Genomic DNA, 23,339 nt, shown 5'->3' on the forward strand with positions numbered 1-23,339 from the left:
TTAATATATTTTAAGCTGTAATTCCTGATCATGTTTCATATCTTTGGAATAGTAATGATAAATCCTCTTTACTGGTAAAGTTGAATTTAACATTTCTATTTTAAAAATGCCACTTTTGGAAAGTGGGCTTTTCTCTGCTCTTAACTGCTCTGTATGCCTTGCAGCCTGTCTACAATACACATCTGGGGTAGGTGACAGCTACACTTTGCGCATTCCATCTAGATAGCCCAAACACAGGAAGGCTGGGTGGAATAGAGAACTCATCTGCATTCATCTGCATTTTGATAGCTGTTCCTGGGCAGGAAGAGGGAGGAGGAGCTGATACGTACACTTCAATAAGAAGTGCCCTCTTCCCCACACAAAGGGCTGGTTACTCCCTACTGGTAGTCTGGAGCCAGGGCTACGATGAAAAGGGGACATGTGCCCTTCAAGGAGTTGCTTTGAAGTCACCCCAGCTTCAAAGGCCCTGTTAGGTATAAGTGCTGGATCTCTGACCCCACCAAGTCAGACATTACTGGACTTGTAACTAAGCTCTGCCCTAGGAGCTGCTGTACTCAACTCAATTGCTCTTCTGGAAGGACTGCTTTTCTGCTTGTTGCCCTACAGCCTGCTGTTCTCAGTCTCTGCTGAAGGAGAGCTGAACTCTGCATTCTGCTCCAAGTTGTCTCCAAGGGCTTGTTGGCTTGCACCCTGTTCATGAAGTCTCAGGGCCATCAAAGACTTCACCTGTCTACTGCTGCATTGAGACTCTGCCACTAGTGAGTCAGGCAGCAGAACATTTGACAAGGACCAGTGCTTGCCTGACCACCAGCATACTTTGTGAAAAGAATGAGCATTTCACTTGTTAAGGACCGAGCACCCTTTTCTTGCTACAGATGCTGCAGCGCAGAGTGAAGCCCTTTTCAGTGGGGCCCACCTGGCTGGTTTTTTCTGCACTGTGATTACCCCTATGCTTTTAATGTCATAACTTGAAAAGCCCTAATTGGATTTTTTGGTCATTTTGGTCTTGTTTTACTCAGATGAATATTCTCTATTTTTCTAAACTGCTGTGGAGTATTTTTGTGGTGTTTTCATTGTGTTACTCTGTGTGTGTACGTTACACAAATACACATTCCCTCTTAAGTTAGGCCTGCTTGCTCTGTGCCAAGCTACCAGAGGATGAGCATAGGTTCACTTAAAGTGTGTATCTAACTTACCCTGACTAGGATAGTGGTTCCTACTTAACTAACCCTGACTAGGATTGTCGTTCCTTCTTGGACAGGGTGCATACCACTGCCAACTAGAGAACCAATTTCCAAACCCTGGCACCAAATGTACGTCAAGGCCCTCCTAATCGGCCCACTGGGTACTGTACAGTTTGGACAGCCCAACAACCAAAGAGGGTACGAACGACACAGGAGCACTTGTTGGCAATAGCTTACCCCGTAATCTTGGAAGACCTAGCACAGTCTACCCACAGCTCCCCCTAGAGTGTACATCTTAATTAATTTTAAAGGATGTTCCAGTATTGCCACACCAAACAAAAGAGGAACACACAGCAAAGAAAAACACATCAATCTACTGGCTGAAAAAGAATTCAGGTTGGCCACAGGATCTAGCGAAGGATTCATTTTAAGAACCCTTAAATTGTTAATTTGCTGCTTCAGCGTCTTACCTGAATGTTATCAGACCAGATTAAAGTTGAGGCTCTCCCATTGGGGCACTTTTATAGACCTAGCAGGACAATAAGGGAAGTGGACTCCCTGGTGGATATTTCTGCTAATCCTAGCCAGTCTTTTTTAATGCCCCCATTAAGAACAGTTTCGAAGTCTTGTCATCTCAGGATGCCCAGGACTGGCTGTCTCTGGATAATGTGGGTAATCAATATGGAAAACTGAGCAAGCACGAGCTTCATCCAGGGGCCTTTTCCATCATTTCCTAGGTTGTCATGGATGGCTGGCAATTCTGCTTCAAATATTACCTGAAACATGGCCTCTAAAGAGACCCCCAGCAATCTTGCTTCTCCGATAAAAAGGGCCAGCTCACCAACAAACATTTAATTGCACCAAGAGTACTGGAATCAAGATTCTGTCATGGAATGTTGCGGGGATCCGTGGAAAGCTTGTTAATCCAGATTGGGTATTGTTTATCAATGAGCATGATGTAATCTGTTTGCAAGAAACCTGGGCTCTGAGTGAGTCCCACCTAAATGGTTTTTATTCTATAACCGCCCTAGCAACTCCCTCCAGTGTGGGAAGACCCAAATGTGGCCTGCCTACTTTATTCGACATCAATTTGTCTAAACCTAAAATCATGCAAGTTAAATCGGCTTGTTTTTAACAGTTATTCATAATGATGTTGCCTGATTCATTTGATATAATTTTAATACTTTTAATTGTAATGTCTTAGAAGATAACTCAACAAAGGTCATTGATGATTTAGAAGAGGATATTATAAATGTACACCATGGGCATAGAAAGGAAGCTCTTGTCATATGGGTGAAGGATTTTTACCTGCATCTATGAGAGGATAGTTCTAGTATTCCCTGTGGGCTGAGAGATCTTGAAGGGACGGAAGTGACACACTTCAAGCATGTACCTTATGGAGATGAAGCTAATAGAGTCCAATTTTCTAGGAACCTGAGCTTTGCCAGAGACTACAGAAGTGGACCTCTTCTGCCTAGGTTTAGCAGAAAGGTGAATGGTAGTAACATTGATCTTGTCATCATCTGTAATGTTCTTTGGCGTTTTCTGCAAGAATTCAAAGTAGTGGCAGGATGTAGCAGTGACCACAACTCGCTTTTTGTTTCTCTTGCCCTAGATCTGGCCGAGGAGGGGTGCAATGATACCAGCCATCCAATTGAGTTTTTGCACAATGTGGCATAAGACGCAAATGGGAAATGATTGTTAATAACACATTTTTACACGACATCATTAAGAAAAATCAAGGTGCTTTTTCAATCATATCCTCCTATAAAAATACCTCTATGAGAGTTGTTGAGGCTTTTGCTGATGTCTTTTTATTCATTCCTTTTAATATGCTAACTAGTAAAAGTTTGATTAATAAGCCTCTGAAGAGCTGGTTCAAACACATTTGTACCTTAGCCCAAATGCAACTAAAAATGACCCTAGCAAAAAAAAAAAAAAAAAATCTTGCTCCCAGGAAGAAGTTAAGCTATGTAGGAGTTCTTACAAGAAGGCCATTGAGCAAAGAAAAGATGAGATCAGGAAGGAAGCCTGGGAGGATTTTGAACGGGCAAGCATTTTAAAGGAAAATGATATTTTCTGGAAGATTGTGAATAAACCTTCCTTTTCAGGGTACAACAAACCTAGTATTCGTATGAACATCATTGTCTAGATCCTAGGTAGAATATTTTTCTTCTATATTTAGCTGTGATAAGGCTTTTTCCCCAATAATAATCATTGGGTATACACAGCCTAGTCAGGATGAACTTTTTCTACTAAGTCAGTCAATCAACGTTATGGATGTAACAGCATCAATTATTCAGAGTCATTCTGGGAAAGAACCAGGCCTGTATTGGGACCCCATGAACCTTTTTAAATCTAATATCACCCTATGGGCGCCTATCCTAACAGAACTTTTGAGGGCTTCTGATTCAGGCCATGAAATTCCATCCTGGAAGGAGGCAGTGGTGGTGCCGATTTCAAAGGAAATGGAACAAAAATCTGCCTAGCAGTTACCGTCTAATCTCCCTTCTGGACAGTCAAGTAAAATCTTGGGCAGAGTCATTGCATCCAAATTGGAGGCTTGGAAAGAGGAGACACAGCTACTTTCGAGGGCACAAGATGGTTTCTGAAAAGGTGTTGGCACAATTGATCAGTGCCTAAATTTACAGCTCATCCTGAGAAAATATGTTTGCACAAAGTCAGGTCCTTTCACCTTGCGTTTATGGACCTCTTCAGCACATTTGACATAGTTAACTGCCCTATCCTGTGGCCCATTATAGATAAACAAGGGATCGATAAACAGTTGATAAACTTGCTCTACAGGCTGCATTCGGATACTATGGTGAAAATCCCATACAGGATCAATGGGGAACTCTCCCTGGAGATTATGTCCATGATGGCTGAGGGCCAAGGCTATGTGATGCCCCCTTTGTTGTTTTTAACATATATAAATGGCCTGGAGGAATTGCTTCATTGTTTAGGAAAAAGATCTACCCAAGGTTAAGAATTTATCTAACACCGTTCTGCTTTATGCAGAAGATCCCGTGCTGATTGTGTGAACCGCTCTGGGGCTGAAAATCCTTCTAGATGGGTTCAAACAATTTATGGATGTGCTAGGTTTAAAATCAAATGTAAATAAATCTTTTGAGCCCCAAACAAACAAGATCTATGAAATTCCAATTAGGAGGCACTGAGAAAGCCAAAGTGAATAATTTTACTTAACTGGGAATTGAGTTTGACTCTGAAAAGAGCTGGGGCCCCCTATTTAAATCACGTTCCCTTCACTTCCAGAGATTGATTAACTCTGTATTGAACTTTGCAAGAGAATTGGACCAAAATGCAGTGAAGGAATTCTCTGCAATCTATAATGATAAATGTGCTGCTATCGCGACCTACAGAGCAGGAGTGTGAAGTTACAAGGATGATGACTCGAGATAATTGAAAATAAGTTTTTGTGTAAATTGTTGGTTGTACCACAATCTTTCTCTACTGTTGCCTGTTATCTGGAGCTTGGTGCAAACCATCTTGAGGATAACATTAAAATTAGTCTCTTACTTCTCTGGGTAAGAACTTGGCTGACTCCTGAAGTTAGTCTCACTAGGGAGATTCTACAAGATTGCCTCTACTTGAATAATGCTGGGGCCATTCTCTGGCTGAAATATGCTAAATCTGTTTTTACGAATCTGGGATTTGTAGAGTATTTTATAAATGCAGATACCATTTCACATTGTACCAAATCATTGATCAAAGAGTTGTTCCACAGTTGGAGAGAAGCAGGCCGTCAGAGGAATTTTTATCTTTCTCTAAACAATGTAGCTGTTAAATTCTCACCAGATCAGAAGTTTATTTTTTGTTAATCCTTAGTGAGAGGCTTAGATTTTATTTTACTAGGTTTCATTTTATCTTAATTAATTTTTTAGTACCACATCCTTGACAGGGTACCTGGGCCCATATTTATGCTTCTTTAGCGCCGCCTTTGCATCATTTTTTTTACACAAAAGTGGCACAAACTTCAAAAATACAATTGTATTTTGTACGTTTGCGCCACTTTTGCTTCAAAAAGCGGCACAAATGCGGCGTAAAAAAGGATAAATATGGGCCCTGGTTTTTAATCTCCCAAACTGTCCTTGTTACAAAACAAGGCACTCTAAACTTAATGCTGTTTTGGAGTTTGTATTATTTACACAGGAAGCCAGTTGCAGGTAGGCAAGACAGCCCTCAAAATCTTGCAAAAGTTGTAGACTCTTCAGATATGTTTTGCAATGCTCAACTTTATTAAACGTCCTTTACTTGGTAGGAAGAGGCATGACCAAGTTTTAGAGCTATAATGTGCATAAATTATGTGGGTGTGCTCTTCGGGGGAGGAGTACAGTTTCTACATTTTTATATGTGCCTATTGCACTTTAATGATGGTTTTTAACTGTTTTATTGTATTTTTTTTAAAGTGCTTTTGTGGCTGGAATATCAGCTGAATTATGTTATTTGATGATGATGATGATAATTACTATGATAATTAACTTAGAACCCAATTACAACTATGTTATCACTGGAGGCTTTAATATTGGTATAAGTAAAACATTTAGACAAACTGATATATATATTGCAAGAAGATATGCAATACACATTTCAGCGCTTACAATTTATTAATAATTACATAACTGATTACAAATCCATCTTAGAGCAGATATATTCAGATATATTCTAATACCAGCTAACAAATTTACGACATATTAGAATTATACTCCAGTGACCACAAAGCATCATGGCTAGCCCTTCAACAATAAAATGTTTTATGCTACATAAACGTCTCAAACTAACATTTTGCTTTTCTGTTTTCTGATGTTTTTCATTCAAGAAATTATCAACAAAACAACTACAGATACCCACAAACCTTATCAAATACCAATCAAAGTAAATATCATCAAATGCTTGGACAAAACATACTACAAAAATGGGCAACAAGAAAACTAAGGGGGTTATTACAACTTTGGAGGAGTTGTTAATCCGTCCCAAAAGTGACGGTAAAGTGACGGATATACCACCAGCCGTATTACGAGTTCCATAGGATATAATGGGCTCGTAATACGGCTGGTGGTATATCCGTCACTTTTGGGACGGATTAACACCTCCTCCAAAGTTGTAATAACCCCCTAAGTACTCTATCATTTGGATTTAGCTGACAACACAGCAACAATAACAGCAACTCATTACAAAACCAACAATAATAAACATAACAAGAATATACCAATATTGCTACCAAACGCAATTAAACAGGAACCTGAATATCCAATGCATTAGCCAGCTCTATCAACTTCACGAATTAAAACAATAAAACAAGCCAATGTCTCAAAGTTTAATGACCGCATCAGGAAATGTTATTCAGGTAAGAAAATTCACAATACAATGTAAAAGGTCATTAGAATTTTTTTTAAATCAACAATTTTAAATAAACATTTAGCATTCCAATAGCCTAATGCCCAAGACATGTTTGGACTAAAAAAACATTTTTATGTTCATTCTGTCCATTAAACAAGTAAGCATAATCACCTGCAGCAAAAACACCATTTGCTGCCAATTTAAAGCACTATATCATAACTATGTGAAAGAATATTCTCTCAACTAAATTAGAATGTATATCAGTATCTGTAAGCTTATGAGTAATCTAACAGAATACAATAATTTGCTTTGCATTACTAAAAGCAATTCCAGTAGGAAGATGCATTAACGTGATTACAAAACATGAAAATTTGATGCTTTTATATATTATAGTGCCTTTATTACATCTTTTTAAAAAAAATTAAAATGTCAAGAAAATATTAATAATAAAATATTGTAAAACAAATTTAGACATAATTATAGGAAACGTGAACAAAGTCAAAAAATGTGCCCTACATAGGTAAGTTTGGGTTTGATATTACTCTTGTCAATATTTTCAGGGAGTTACCTTGCCCTTTTCAATCTAAAAATGCAAAATTAATAAATAAAGGGATTTAAAAATCCAAACATTCACATAAGAGTCCTTGTCACTAACTAACTAATTTCAAACTAAAAAAGCTTATATGTACAAAGTTAAATGTCCATATACAAGGTGAGAACTGTCATCATCTATATAATCCCTATCAAAATACTACGTGCATAGTTAAGACTTTCAATTGTTTTTGTCTTTTAGGAAGAATCATCTACAAAAACAGTATTTAATAGTTGACAAGATACACTTCTAAAATCCATTACAATAATGGACTCAACAGACTTAGTTAAAATAACACTGTGGAGAGAAGCAACTAAATTTTAATTTCAGATGGTAAACTACATTCAAATTACTTATGTCACTGTACAGGAGTTCAGTGGCTACAAACATATTGAACCCAAGAAGACACAGCAAACTACAAGAATAAACTTCAAATAGTGCATTTAAAGAAAATAAAAAAAATGAATAACAAAATTCGCTGTTTTTTTACTTTTAGATTTTACAGAATACAGAACCACCACCAAAAATGATAAAATACATATCCATGGAATCAAAACTTATTCTGAAGATAAAATACTATTAACAACACAAGTGGTCAATACCAACAACTTCCAATCAATGGATATTACAAATGACTTAATCATAGACTGGTTTGTCATGGATCAACAGATTTAAAAAATAGTGGAAGCATTACTTAAACATCTACCAATTACATGTGAAGTAATATTCTGCAATAGATATATTACAACCAAAATAAAAGAATGTAGCACAGTGTAATAAAAATGACTTCCATATTCAATAAATACAAATGCATTCCACACAAACATCATATATATTTGTGAACACGTATCTTAACATCATTAAAAATAATTGTAGCAATTGCTTTCAGAAACAGTACACCACATGTTTGTTTCATTTAAAAGGCATCTTTAAAAGTATACTGCTAACAGTCACTTACAATATAGTGCCATATTTCAATAAAAAAACAAATATAAGCAGGGTTAAACAATTGCAAATATATAAATATTTTAAATAGCATGTTGATTATTCATTTTAATGTGCTGGACCTTAATTAAACCAAAAACCTTACCTTATCTGGTATTATGTTAACTCTTTGATAAACCCAATCACCTTGTTTATTTAAATAGTGACATCTCAAAAACACTATGGCCCTCATTACGACCCTGGCGGACGGGGGAGAAGTGACGATAAAACTGCCAACAGGCCGGCGGAAAAAAAATGGAATTATGACCATGGCGGTTATCGCCAGGGTCATCCGCCACTTCTCAGCTCTGACCGCCAGGGCGGTGACGACCACTGGGCTGGAGACTTCGGTCCCCAGCCTGGCGGCCATCACCAGACCACCAGCGGTATCAGGACCCTGCATACCGCCATGTATTTCGGGTGGTTTGGAACCACCACGAAATCTATGGTGGTAGGCACTATCAGTGCCAGGGAATTCCTTCCCTGGCACTGATAGGGGTCTCACCCAACCCCACCCCCAGTCCTCCCCCCAAAAGTGGCAGGACCCCCCTCCCCATCCCCACCTCCGACATACACACACCCCTACACGCACACATACAAACAGACATGCACACAGACCGACCCGCACACATTTCCCATACACACAACACACCCCCTGCATGCATACACACACTCACACACCTCCTCTACATACTCACTCACACCCCCATGCATGCACACAACACCCCCTACCCCACTCCCCTAACGGACAATCAACTTACCTTGTCCGTTGATCCTCCATGGGGGCTGCTCCGCCGCCAGCTCCCCATCACCAGAACACCACCACACCGAATCATGGGACGTGATTCAGTGAGCAGTGTTCTGATGACGGGGCGGTGGAGGTGGAGCAGCCTCCACTTCCCCGCCGACCGCCAGTATGGCTGCTGGGGGCTCTCCATCTGAAAAAGGACGGAGTGCTGCCAGCAGTCATAATACGCTGCGCGGAAAACCGCCTGCACTGGCGGTCTTCAGCACGGCAGTACCTCGGCGGTCTTTAAAAAAGTCCACTGAGGTCGAAATGACAGCCTATATCATTGTTGCAATGCTTACTTAACCAACCCTATACACCTGCTACATTCAAAATAAGACCCTTTCATATTATACCATTCAAGATGGTATAGTAAAGGAAACTGTTTCTAACGATGAGAGCCCGTGTGGCCTGGAGTTGTGGTAGAGGCCTAGTAGTTTTTGGCATGTATTTCTATATCTTTCATATGGGGAAAAAGGTTGCACAGTTAAATACATTTTCTCCATGTTTGTTAAATTTGCACTAGTCATTTATTTTACCATGTGGCCTAATCTGCCTACAAGCCATCCAGCCAGCACTGGTCATTGGGTATGTGAAACCAATGTGGTAGGCCAGGGATGGCATTGTATTACATGCTATTTATTTTGTATTTTACCTTTTTCTACAAAAAGTGTATTTTGGTGGGGTAACATGATATCATGCCTTGGGAGAATGTTTGTAGTTGTAAAAATATTCATTGCTGACTTAATTTTCATTTCAGGCATTTCCGAATTAATGGCAGTGTTTTCTCCATTGTTTACCATGCCTACTTTGTTTGGCTAGTGTGCGTGTGTGTGTATTCTTGGTTTCCCATGCCTCCATGCTTGCTGTTGTTGTTGTTTGACCATGTGGCTGGTGGCCGTTTTGTGTAGGCAGTCAGTGTGCTTTTGCTGTAGGCCTGTAAGTGTTCTTTGTTCTCCATGCTTCCTTGCTTGCTGTTGTTTGACCATGTGGCCAGTGACCATTTTGGGAAGACAGTCAGTGTGCTTTTGCTGTAGGCCTGTAAGTGTTCTTTGTTCTCCATGCTTCCTTGCTTGCTGTTGTTGTTTGACCATGTGACAAGTGACCATTTTGGGAAGACAGTCAGTGTGCTTTTCCCATTGGCCTGCATGTGTTCTATGTTCTCCGTGCCTCTTTGATTGCTGTTCTTATTTGACCATGTGGCTGACTGCCATTTTGTGTAGACAGTCAGTGTGCTTTTGCCATAGACTGAATGTGTTCTTACTTCTCCATGCCTCCTTGCTTGCTATTGTTTGACCATGTGGCCAGCGACCATTTTGTCTAGGCAGTAAGTGTGCTTTTGCCATAGGCATACATGTGTTCTTTGTTTTCCAAGCCTCCTTGCTTGCTGTTGTTGTTTGACCATGTGGCCAGTGGCCATTTTGGCTAGGCAGTCAGTGGGCTTTTGCCACAGGCATGCATATGCACTTTGTTCTCCATCCGTCAGTGCTTGCTGTTTTTTGACCATATGGCCAGCGGCCTTTTTGTCTAGGCAGTCAATGTGCTTTTGCCATAGGCCTGTTTGTGATCTTTGTTCTCCATGCCTCCTTGCTTGCTGTTGTTGTTTGACCATGTGGCCAGTGACCATGTTATGTAGGCAGTCATTGTGCTTTTGCCACAGGCCTCCATGTGCTCTTTGTTCTCCATGCCTCCTTGCTTATTGTTGTTTGACCATGTGGCTGATGGCCATTTTGTCTAGGCAGTTAGAATGATTTTACCATAGACCTGCATGTGGTTTGTGTTCTCAATGCCTACTTGCTTGCTGTTGTTGGTGGTTGACCATGTGGCCAGCGGCCATTTTGTTGAGTCAGTCAGTATGTTTTGGCATAGGCCTGCATGTGTTCTTTGTTCTCCATGCCTCCTTGCTTGCTGCTGCTGTTGTTTAACCATGTTGCTCAAATGCCTATTTACCTCAAAGAAATTAAAGAGAGGAGGCATTTGGCAACATTTTGGTGAGCCAGCCAGGAGAGATTGGCCCTTCGAGCCTAGACTGCAGCCGAAGGGAGGTGGACCCCACCAGTACGGATTCACATCTGCACAAACAAGGGAGGTGAGCAGACACTGCAATTGATTGAAAGGTCTGCTGAATGCACAGGGTAGAGGTCCATCCTGAAGCTTGCTTTAGTTGGTAAGTGCTACATCTAATCTTTAGTCCCTGCATTTGGCAAATGGCAAACTAGGGCTCCGCTTGGACCGCTGGGTGAGACACAGATGGTATGCATAACCCTGGGTGTGACATAGGGCCCACTTGGACTGCAGGGTGAGATGCCAATGGTACACCTGACCATGGGTGTGATATTGGGCTCTGCCTGGACCAATGGGTGAGATACAGATGGTATGCTTGATCCCTGGGTGTGACATCGGGACAAGGCCTCCATGCTTGGACCACTGGGCGAGACACAGAAAGTACACATAAGGTATGGATGTGATATAGGGCCAACACTTCAATCTTATTTTTTAGTCTAAAAGGGTTTTCTCAGTACTACCAGTCTCTTAAACACTGGTGGTGTCTGAATGTCTGAATACTGGGCATGACACGGAAAGTACGCTAAAACCCTGGGTGTGAAACAGGGTGCTAATCGGACATTAGGAAAATACTTGGACCCTGGAGATTAGGTGTAGCTTGAGCGTGGAAGAGGATGGCCTATAGTTGTTGAGTTGCTCCTTCTTCTCCATGTAAACTGTTGCTATCTTTGTTCCCAAGCTGAAACTGAGAGATTATCGGGTTCATGTGTCCCATGCACAGCACAGAGCATCCATAAGCATCGGGCAGCATAAGCTAGAAGAAGGCTTCTTTTTATTTTGGACAAAGTTGTCATTTTTTCTCTGCTAATGTTTCCTCTCTTTTCTCTCTATTTCAGTTGTGGCTTTCAATTGATGCATTGCTGAAGTTGTGGTGCTGATAACCTATTACAACTATATGTCATGTTGAAATATTGTGTCATGTTATGTGATTTAATGTGCGTATGAAGGAATCGCTAAGTTTCTCTCATAGATCTTTATCCGATATGTGCTACTCCCCTGCTAAAAAACGGTTCATGTTGAAATGTTGTTTCATAATATTTTGAAATTAACCATTGCACTTTCTTTCAGGTTGTGATTTTTTCATATGTGTTGTTTGTGTATTGTGAATGGTCTGTGTGATGCATCTCTGTCAAAAGTTGAGCTCATAGCTAGTAGTTATTGCCGGCATTATCCTAAGTACATATTTTCCCCATGATCAGAGTCAAGTTTAGGATTGTTTAAAATTTAAGAAAATTAGAACTGTACCAGTCCCCTAAAAAGGTTAAGCTACATGCAAACTAGATTCCCCATGTAAGCTAAAAAGCTGGATAAATACTACAGTGCATGGCACACACATATTAAGGCAGGCGCATTCTCCTGGCCAGAGGGGGGAAACTTTGACATCAACACAATAGAGCACACAAGGACACACATTCAGACCAAATTTGTAGGGCCAAAGAAGGCTAAAAGAGAGGCATTGTTAGAACTATGGGCTATCTTCAAGTTGGCCCTGACCTGCAACCACCCAAAACCCACAAGCAGGGTTTCCGCACCTCTCCCACCATATGTGGGTACAGAGGTGCCTTCTCTGATGCCTGCCAACCCAGCCGTCCCTGCACTAGGCTACACTAGTCAACTGGTTGTGGGGCCTGCAGGCCTGCAGCCGCTGGATCCAGTGCTGGGGGAATACCATTCCCAGCCCATGTTGGTGCTGGGGTTCCCCAAGCCCAACCCCCATCTGCCATGCTCCATCGTTCAAACCCCAGCAGAGCAGGTAGCATACACTTCAACCCGTCTGGTAGAACACTCGCAGGTGACGGGAGGTTCATAGCAGTCCTGAACAGTGACACCACTAGTAGAGGGTAGGAAAAAGTTTCCAGCCTTCCATGGTCTGACTCAGTATGCCCAGGCAGTAGAAAAGACAACAGAAAGTGAGCTTGAGGGTACGTTCCCACCAAGGAGAACCACGTGCAGCACCGAGTGAAGGAGGCAGCCAAGATGGGAGTTAGAAGAAAGGCCTGGGTTGAGGAGAGAAAGAGAGAGAGCTCTTGCCTGGGAAGCACAAAGAGAGAACAGAATCGTGAGTGTTCCCCTGCGGGAGAGTGGAGATAGGCCCCGGGTTCCACTCAAAGAGGAGTCTGAAGTAGAACCTGAAGGGAGGCCATGAACCCCACCAGAATGTCAGTGTAGGAGAGGGACCAACCAGAACTAAGAGAACAGAATAGCCTAGTCTAAACCCAGACACAGGAGAAGCAAAATGACACCTTTACACCCGCATGAGTAGAGCAGCGATGAAGGCTTCCGCAGCTCCCTCCAAACTCACCGGTCAGACAAACCAACCCCTAGAGATAGTGTCTATAAATGAAGGTGAGGTTTGTGTGCAACCATTTTGCCACCTGTGGCCCCCTGGACCCAAAGGGAGGGTCAATATGGCAGACCCTGGTCAGATGAGGGCTCCTTCGAGCCAGAGGACATAGCCATTGCAGAAGACTGCATCTGGCATGGAAGGGGAGACCCCAAACTTTCTCTACATGCATGAATGCCAGAGAATGAGAAGATGGGAGCGCTACATTGAGGAGAAAAAAACGTGAAGCTGCTGAGAGCCAAAATATGCACATCAGGGACCATCTATGTGCAATGGGCACATATGGACGAAGAAGGGCTCTGGATCAAACTAACCCCATTGATGGATGGGACAGGAAAATGGATTTCATGATTTGAGAAAAACACCACAGAGATAAACCTAGCAATAGGTCAACAGTCTGCTCAGCAGCATCATCAGAGAGCAGACTAACACAGTGTTTTCCCGAGTCCACATTCCAACAGTCACGCTGACTAATACTCAGCATGATGGGGCCACATTAAATTCATTCAGACACCAGATATGGACGGCCTTGAGGGAAATGTACCCTGACTGCCTGAATAGAGGAAGATTGATGGTGGAGAGAATGAAGCGTGGGCAAATCATGACTGACTTTCTAGACAGAATGAGGGAACCATGGGGACAAGAGACAGGACAGCCATGGACTGACAGAGGCCCCCAGGTTATATTCTTTTACAACATCCTGAAAGAGGGGCTGCCCACCAAAATACAGAGTGCACTGGATGGCGTAGTAGGATTAGACATCAAACCTTGGTGGGTGCTCCAGGCCCACATATTTCATTACTGTAGAAAAAAACAGGAAAAGGACAGGGAAAAGCAGAAGCAAACTCAGAGAGACTCAGCTAAGCTGGTCCAACATAAATGAAAAAAGACTGCCATAGAGGGGGCTGCATTGGCTGCAAGCATGCAAATGGCACCAGTCTTGAAGGGAACTCCACCTCAGGACCCCTAAGGGTTTCCACCTAGTCCTAGCGGCAGGGGTCAGGGAAGCTGGCAGCAGCCAGACCTCAGAGAGTGCTACTATTGGCACAAAATGGGCCACATGACCGACCGATACCGCCTAAAGGCGCATCATGAGTAAAGAGCAATACACCTTGGCCATTCCCAGCAAAAACCCATCCACAGAACCAAGCCCAGGTATACCCAAATGTATCCCACATTCAGCTGCAAGGAAATCAGGCAGCCATCACACCACTACAGCAAGGACCAAGTGGTTGGCCAAACACATGGCAACAGCAGAGAGGGGACCCAGCCCACCAAGGACCAGGGCCACAGGGCAGGGAGGGGTAACTCTCTGGGAAGACGGTCCCTTTGCACAGTCGCAAACTTCAAGTACACAGTTGGTTCAAAATCCCCAATAAATTTACATTCAAATCATACCCCCTTCAAAACACATCTCAAAGTAGACTAGTGAAAACTCACACCTTTACTTGTGTCTGGGAAAAAAAGTCAGGGATGCTGTTCTGTTGTTTGGGAATCCGCACTAGAAGGTGCCATTTGGGTGCCTGCAGGGCCCTAGTCCCCACTCTGATGCTATCGTCCCCAGGGCAGGGTTTGCTGGCTACACCCCAGGGGAAGGGCAGTCTGACGAGGGGCACGACGGCTCCCCAATCATTCATAAAAAGAGGCACCCAGGATCCACATTTAAGTCCTTGCCGATGGGCTACAAGCAGAAAAGACCCCATTCTTCAACAACAGGCCTCCAACTAATCGGGCCCTCTTTCACTTCCAAAAAAAAGCAATGTTCCAGTCGCAGTGGACAGGTTTTCCACGCACTCGTGATAATGATGTCTCCATTAAATTCCGAAGTCCATGCACGAATCCGACAGGTTCCGAAGCAACAACATGGCACCAAGTCAGTAGGGAAATTCACCAGAACAATCAGCCATCCCAGTTCATTACTGGTATTGGGCAAATTGAGATGAGTACGGGCCACGCTCCTCCCTTCCGTTATTGCAAATGCTCTGCCTTCTCCTCTCCCCAAAAGGCTTCTAAATGTTCAAAGTCTGCTGGTTGGATCATGTCCCTCCAAAACAGCAAGAGCAGCGGGTTGCCGGTTAGAAGTCCCTGGCTACTGCCGGGGGCAGCAGGCCTAAAACATTGTGGATCTGAGGAGAGGGGGTGCAGGGAGGAAAATGGACTCTGTAAGTGACAATCACAGCCCCTTGTAAGGCACATGGATACACTCACCAATGTGTCTGGCCTGTCAGAATACACAAGGCCTCCCACACACACACACTGTCAGGGAAAGCAATAGGCCTGATCCCAGTCATTACTGCATCAAATTAATATGGAGGCCACAGAGCATCTCTCCAATCCCCTTTGGGATATCACAATAAAACACCATCACATGAAGATCTAGGGAAGCATCCAGTGACCCACGAAGGAAGCCCAAAAGGTCACCCAAAACAACTTTTCCAGAAAAGGGACATGGACAAACACCTGACTCAGTTAGGGACAACCTCATTGCACGCCATGTGGAGGAACTAGAGAGGCATACATGTGTCCTTAGATCCTTAGAACACGTTGCACACACCAGCAACCCCCAATTTGCAACACGCCCTCTTCCTTTCATATCACTTCAACACATGTAGATCAAAAGGGTCCATCTGCAAAGGTGAAGCACGCATACACACACACATTAGGGAAAATAGCTAAGGAATAACCCCACAAAGATCACCCCTAGAAGTACTCTCCTCTGCCATGGTGAAAGAAGAGGACTAAATAACCCATAAAATAAAACACAAGCGACCCATGACTAAAACACTCACTGCTCCCTAAAATAGATGCCACAACTGGGGCCTCCTCTAAAATAAATGCACAGAACATGTGCAAAAAGAAAGGCACAGGAATCTTCCAATACTAAATAATGATGTATGTTTTTCTAAGCTAACCTACAACCCACAGCTCTTATCTAACAGTTCTGCAATTAATCCACAACTGCACCACATTTACAGCACCTGCCACTTACTCAGCAACAACTTCCAGAACTCTGACAAGACCCAAGTGTGCAAAGACAAAGGCCACGGACTGTTTTTGGATCGTTTTTTACAGACACTCTCCTACGAACTCTCCTACTAAAGCAAAGACCCCCCCAGTACTGCAGCACTTGGCCAGATCAAAGAAACATTCCCGATCACAAGAAGAGTACAGATGTTTTCCCAGAAAACCATCCCAAGACCTGCAAAACTCCAAAAGTTATGTCGTTTTGCACCATTGTATTCCTTTAGTTTGTTACGGGCGTGGCAGCATCCATGCATAGCCAGAAATCTGCCTAGTCACATGGAGTCCACCTCATCACTTCTACAGTGCTTGCCTAGGGGCCTTTCTCACATCACTTACAATTACACTTACCCTAATGTTACTATTCCACATGCACTACACAGCGCCCTCTTACATAACACATGGCATCAGCAAATGACTGCCATGGGCACCCAGAAATCGGCCCGGACATGCTACGTCTGTTCGTTGACACCATATTCCATAGGTGCAGAAATGCTTTATTTGGTCTTGAAAGTAGCCCCCAAGAAAGCAAAATGTCTCATCTACCTGTACTTTTGTAGAATCAGGGCCAAGATACAACCTAGTAGGGTAGATCCCCACAGAGCAGTAGTAAACCTCACTCAAAATGAGACTGATCCCACTGCACTGTAACTTTACACCAAGCCTAGCAATATTCACAGAGCTAGACAGGATGCACAGGTGGGGCACTGTAGGGAAGGACACTGCCTGGCCCCAAGACTTTCCAGAAAAGGGGTTCTTGGAGGTAGCAAAACCACTACAGCAGTGCACAAACACGTCTACCCCTGCCTCCGTCTGTGATCCCGGGACGGCCCTTAGAGGTCTGGGGCAGTCTTCTTTAATAACAAATGGCCCCCAGACATGAAGTTCCTGTGTAGGGCCACCCACTCAAAGATACAAGGGGAAATGAGTCTCATAGGGGAGGATTAAATGCCAGCATAGATACTCCATGTCAGGAAATCTGGGATACTGAAATAATAGGTACATGTGGTTGGAAGGGAAGGGGCAAGCCCCGAATTGTACAAAAACTTACACTGTACTCATTGTGTTTCAGAAGCAAAGGCATGATCCCTCTCGGCACTAATGAAAATTGTGGAACAATACGGCACGTACCAGACATGCACTGAGGCCTGATGGACTTCTACTGGCAGTGTGGAGAATTCGCCTATGCTCAGTTCATCCCTGGATGGCGGGGCCTCTGCTCCCTTGTGAATGTGCACACCCTGACCCCGGTCATCACTGGAGAAGACCTGTCTGAGTTGTTCCAACATCCGCTATAGAAGAAAACAACTCTGTTGTATCAGGCTCGAGAGAGAAAAGAACTGCTGATTATTTTGGCTGGGTTCTGTACAAGGACATTCTGGAAGAACTCAGACTATTTACTGACACTCAAGTAAGCACAGGAGAGTCCATATCCTTCTTCACCTACAGACAAAACCGAATGTAGGTGCTTGCAGATAACCAGATGGGAAATGCTGAAAATGATAGACAATACTGAGCTCTGCCTAAACGCTATCAAGGAAGAACTAAGAGCCTTCTGCCTCATGGTGATGCAACATCGGTATGTTTTGAACTTGATGAACACATTTGAGGGTGGGGTGTGCGCTAAGATCAGTTAATGACCTGGACAATGGGACACTTACTTTTGCCATCCAAGCACTGCATTGTCTACAAGCCAACATGAAGAAGGAGGGAGGTGCCCTTGGGCAGGACTGGTTGTTTGATTGGTTTTCCTGACTCCCCGGGTGGGTGAACAGATGGTGCATGTCGTTGTTGCCACTTCTCATTCCTGTGCTGTTTTTCTGTTGTCTCCTACAAGTGGGGGTTTCCAGCTGTAAAAACGCAGTCCTCAAATTAGGTAGTGTTAGAAATGGGGTCTCTAGTTTGCAGTGGTTTGCACCCTGTCCAAGCAGGCACCCTCACTCTAGTCAGCGTAAAGGAGTCACACAGCTAAGATAACCACTTTTCGCCCCCTTGGCAGCTTGGCACAAGCAGTCACGCTTATCTCAGAGGGAAAGTGTAAAGTATTTGCACACATACCTAGCAACACAGTGAAAACACCCCAAAAGTACTACACAATAGTTTAGAAACATAGCCAATGTTTATCTGGGTAAAACAAGACTAAAATGACAAAAAGTCACCATACACCAGTAAAGATACACATTTTCAAAGATTAAATCTTAGTAAAGTGCTTAGAAACATAATAGTTCCAACTGAGGCTATCACAGCATCTTGACAGAGTAGTTTCCAACAGTCTGACGCCACTTGCGAGGGAGTGCGGGCTGGTCACTGAGTCATGCAGATCCCAGGTACAATAACTTGGAAAACGAGGAAACAAAAACGTTGCAAGGAGTTGAGGCGTCACTGGAGCCGGTGCAGCCTCGGTTCCTTACTGCTACTGGGGAGATGAGGCACTGATTCCTTACTGCTAGGAAGAGGAGTGAGGTGTTGGTTCCTTACAGTTGCAGGGGAGGTGATGTGACGTCAGTGACGAGGAATCGATTCCTCACGACAAGGTGGGGTTGATGAATCCAGCTGATCATGACGTAAGGTGTCGACTTTGTGGTGTCACAATCACACCCCGGGGCCACCGGCGATGTGTCAAGGCCGATTGTCAAGGACATCAGTGACACGGCACACTGGACTCACACTGTAACAGGACTTTGGTGGTGCCGTGGCAGCATCGGTCCTGCGACGGTGGTCTTAGTCATTGCACTCAGCGGGGACCATGGCTCCAATGCAGGCAGCAGCACCAGTTTAGAAGTCGCTCCCAAGGGCCCAGGAACTGGATTTGGCACCACTTGGCAAGTCAGGACTCTTAGCAAGAGAACTCAGGTGCTGGCAGATGAAGTCTTTAATGTCCCTGAGACTTCTCAACAGGAAGCAAGCTCAGTCCGAGCCCTTGGAGAACCTTTGGTAGCAGGATGCAGAAAGCAAAGTCACATCCTTTTACTCCCAGGAAAGAAGCAGCAAGCAGCAGGCCAGCGCAGCAAAGCATCAGGCAGAGTGGCAGTCCCTCCCACAGCAATCAGCGCTTCTTCCTCGCAGAATGTCCTCAGTCCGGAAGGATTCTAACTTTGTGGGGTCAGAGGTTCAGTACTTATACCCAATTCTACCTTTGAAATAGGCAAACTTTAAAGAAAAGTCTTTGTAGTGCACAAGACCCTGCCTATCCTGTCCTGGCCTCAGACACACTCCAGGGGTTTGGAGACGGCTTTGTGTGAAGGACAGGCACAGCTCTATTGAGCTGCAAGTGTCAGCTCTTCCCACCACTCTAGCCCAGGAAGACCCATCAGGATATGCAGGGCATACCTCAGCTCCCTTTGTGTGACTGTCTAGAGTGAATTAACAAACCGCCCAACTGTCATCCTGACCCAGACGTGCATTCCACAGCCAGGCAGAGGCACAGAATTATTAATCCAGAAAATGCCCACTTTTTAAAAGTGGCATTTTCAAACTTACATTTTAAATACCCACTTCACCAAAAGATGTATATTTGAATGGTGAGTTTAGAGACAGCAAACTCCATATCTCTATCTGCTCCCAATGGAAGATTACACTTAAAGATATTTCAAGGCAATCCCCACGTAACCCTATGGAAGAGATAGTCCTTGCAATAGTGAAACCAAATTTTGCAATATTTCACTATCAGGACATGTAAAATACACCAGTGCATGCCCTACCTTTTAAATATACTGCATTCTACCTATGGGGCTGCCTTGGGCCTACCTTAGGGGTGATTTACATGTAGTATAAGAGAAGGTTTGGGCCTAACAATTAGGTGCACTTTCCAGGTATAACTGGCAGTTCAAAAACTGTGCACACAGTTACTGCAGTGGCAGGTCTGAGACATAGTCCCAGGGCTATTCCTGTGGGTGGCACAATCAGTGCTACATGCCTACTAGTAGTATTTGAGGTACAGAACATAGTCCCATGGGCTACCAGGAACTTGCTAGTAAATCAAATATGCCAATCATGGATAAACCAATCACCAATACCATTTAGACAGAAAGCATGTGCACTTTAGCACTGGTCAGCAGATGTAAAGTGCCCAGAGTCATACAGCAAGCAAAAACAAAATTCAAAATTCAGCACAGGATTAAAAACAGGAGCTCTGAAGCCAAAAAGACAGGGGAAACCATTGAAAAGACCTGACAGGTCTAACACGTAGAATGCAAGTAACTAGGGAAATAGTAGTTGACACAACAAACACTTCAAACCTCAAACACTGTGACTGTCATGAAGTATGGGGTGGATAAAGTAGTTGAAAAGTCACCTAGAGGGGGAATGTTAATATGCATTAAAACAATGTCAATGTATGCCATGATATATGCCAGCATAACAATGAACTCGCATCACTGTTGTTGAATCCACCAGACATGACCTCCCCATTAACCCCAAGTCCGAAATACATAGTCTGGCAAGCCCTGCAACCTCGGTCTGAAGCAACTGATTGACAGATCACAGATGGGGTGACACGTAGCCCATAGACAAATGCGCAAACATGAAAAACCCAGATCAATTCCCTCGATAGGCAGCAACACCACAAAGGTCCTAGGAGAGTAGCCTCCAATAAAAAAACTCTTGGACTAAGGGGGGCACGTTCTCAAAACACCATAAAAGTCAAATGCCACAGGAAATTAGGAACACTCAGCCAATCAGAGCACAACACACAAACACAATTCACAGTGATCACGTGCTCCCCAAGCCAGACATCTGGACATGTTACCCACTGGCCTGCATTTTGTTAACAAGGTGGAGATCCACCTAAGCACTTTATCAGATGGTCAGATTTACAACTCCATGACTAGACCCGGATTACTCCTGCTAAGAATTAATTGAATTGTTTCATATTCTTCCAAGAATTGTACAAAAGGATGCTCAGAACTCTGTAACATTGAGAGACAGTCTTCAGACCTGTCTCTCTAGTGAGTTCTCCCGACCCCTTCATTTAATTAAAACTGTTCCTGTTTTGCCACATGACTCTTGTCTTTCATTTCTTTAAAGTAAATCAGCATTTGAGCAACAGCCTTGCTTGCCACTGTTGTTTGACCATATGGCCACCAGCCTTTTTGTCTAGCCAGTCAGTGTGCTTTTTCTGTAGGCCTGCATGTGTTCTTTATTTTTCCATGCCTCCTTCCTTGCTGTTGTTGTTGTTTGACAATGTGACTGGCAGTCAACTTGTGTAGACAGTCATTGCACTGATGGAGTGCTGGGCCCTTTGCGCTCGCACCTTTACAAAAATTTGGTTTTCAGATAGATCTTCCTTATTGAACTAAGAGTGCAGTGTTAGCATTGAGCACAATAGTTTCCAATTAATAGTGTAACATATTACGATACACAATGAGGACCAAGATTCAGGACAAAAGTTCAGGATTTAATTGCAAGTTAACAGTCAGGTTAATATAAACCAATCTCATAAACATGCCATAAAGACAGAAAATCACAACAGGGTATCCAATTTTCCTGAAGAAGTTTAGGTGCATCAGCATAAGACATTCGAGAAGTTCAGTTACCGCAATATCAAAAATTAGCAATAAGATTTGGTGTTCAGAGAACAATCTTCGATTTTCTCTCATAAGCATGAGTAATACCTACAACGATCTAACTCAGGACAAAAATAAATCAGGATTTCTAAACAGGGGAAAAATCAAAAAACAAATCAGGGAGACTCTAGGAAAAAGGAAATCATGTCCACACATATAACAAAGGTGTCAGCTTATCAGAAGCTTGGGTCAATAGTCGTCTTATAATCAGGAAATACGTGATAGCCAAAGCCACAAAGGACAAGGGAAAAAGTTAGAGGTCTGTACCTCGCTATGTTTAAGAAATAATGGCTTAAATCAGTCTGTAAGAACACCGGTTAATTCTACACAATTCTGTCCGGTATCACCCATCATCATACCATCAGGGTTATATGTCGGAACCACGGGTGCTTCATGCACCCTTTGTTCAACAACGAGGTCGGAAAGACAACCTCGTTTGAACCACTAATGCCTTAACCACGAATGCGTTTACAACTTTTTACCATTGTAAACGCGTTCCTGGTAAAGGCATTAGCAATCAGCATGCACGATCCAGAATGCTTCCCCCCTAACCCCCAACCCCTAAAAATTACTGCGACCCCCCCATCCCCACAACAACCCCAGCCCCCACCCCCAAAATTACCAGAACCCCAACCCCCCTCCCCTAAAACCTAAACCACCCTAGCCCCCACCACTTAAACCTAAACCCCTCCCCCAAACCCTAATCACCCCAAGCCACCCACCCCACCCCAAAAATGAAAAATACCCCGAGACCCCACCCCTGCCCCTAAAACTTAAACACCCCAACCCCCCAACCCACCCCTTAAACCTAAACCCTGACCCACCCACCCCCCAAACCCTAATCACCCCCAGCCCCACACCCCACCCCACAAACAAAACATACCCGAGTCCCCACCCCGCCCCTAAAATCTAAACACCCCCAACCCACCCCTTAAACCTAAACCTTGCCCCCCTAAACCCTAATCACCCGAGCCCCCACCCCCCAAAAAACATAGCCCCAGTCCCAGCCCAACTTACCTCCTCCTTCACCACGTCCACGCCGACTCCCTTCTTCTGTACCTTAACCACGCATGTACGTGGTTCAGACATGCATGGTTAAGGAACCAAAACCAGGAAGCCGTGGAAAATGACAGCGTTGTTTTGCTTTCGTTTTTCACAACTTCAGGGTTCCGGACTCGGTCTTCCGGGTGTTTCCCTACCATCAGAACTCAATTTTCTTCCTCAGTTTCACACTACAAATTGCAACACCTACCTTTTCTCCCAGACTAGTCCTGAAAACAACATCGACCTTGGTCATCTGGACATTGCTGGTAACCGTTTCGCAATAAGGAACTGTCAGCTCACACTCGCTCTCTTCATATTCTTCCTTCAAGGTCCTTTTCCCAGACTCTCTATTACTAACACAATAGTACATCTATTTCCAAACTAACTTTTCATGTGA

The sequence above is a fragment of the Pleurodeles waltl genome, chromosome 12, assembly GCF_031143425.1.
Source record: "Pleurodeles waltl isolate 20211129_DDA chromosome 12, aPleWal1.hap1.20221129, whole genome shotgun sequence".
NCBI classification, from domain to species: Eukaryota; Metazoa; Chordata; class Amphibia; order Caudata; family Salamandridae; genus Pleurodeles; species Pleurodeles waltl.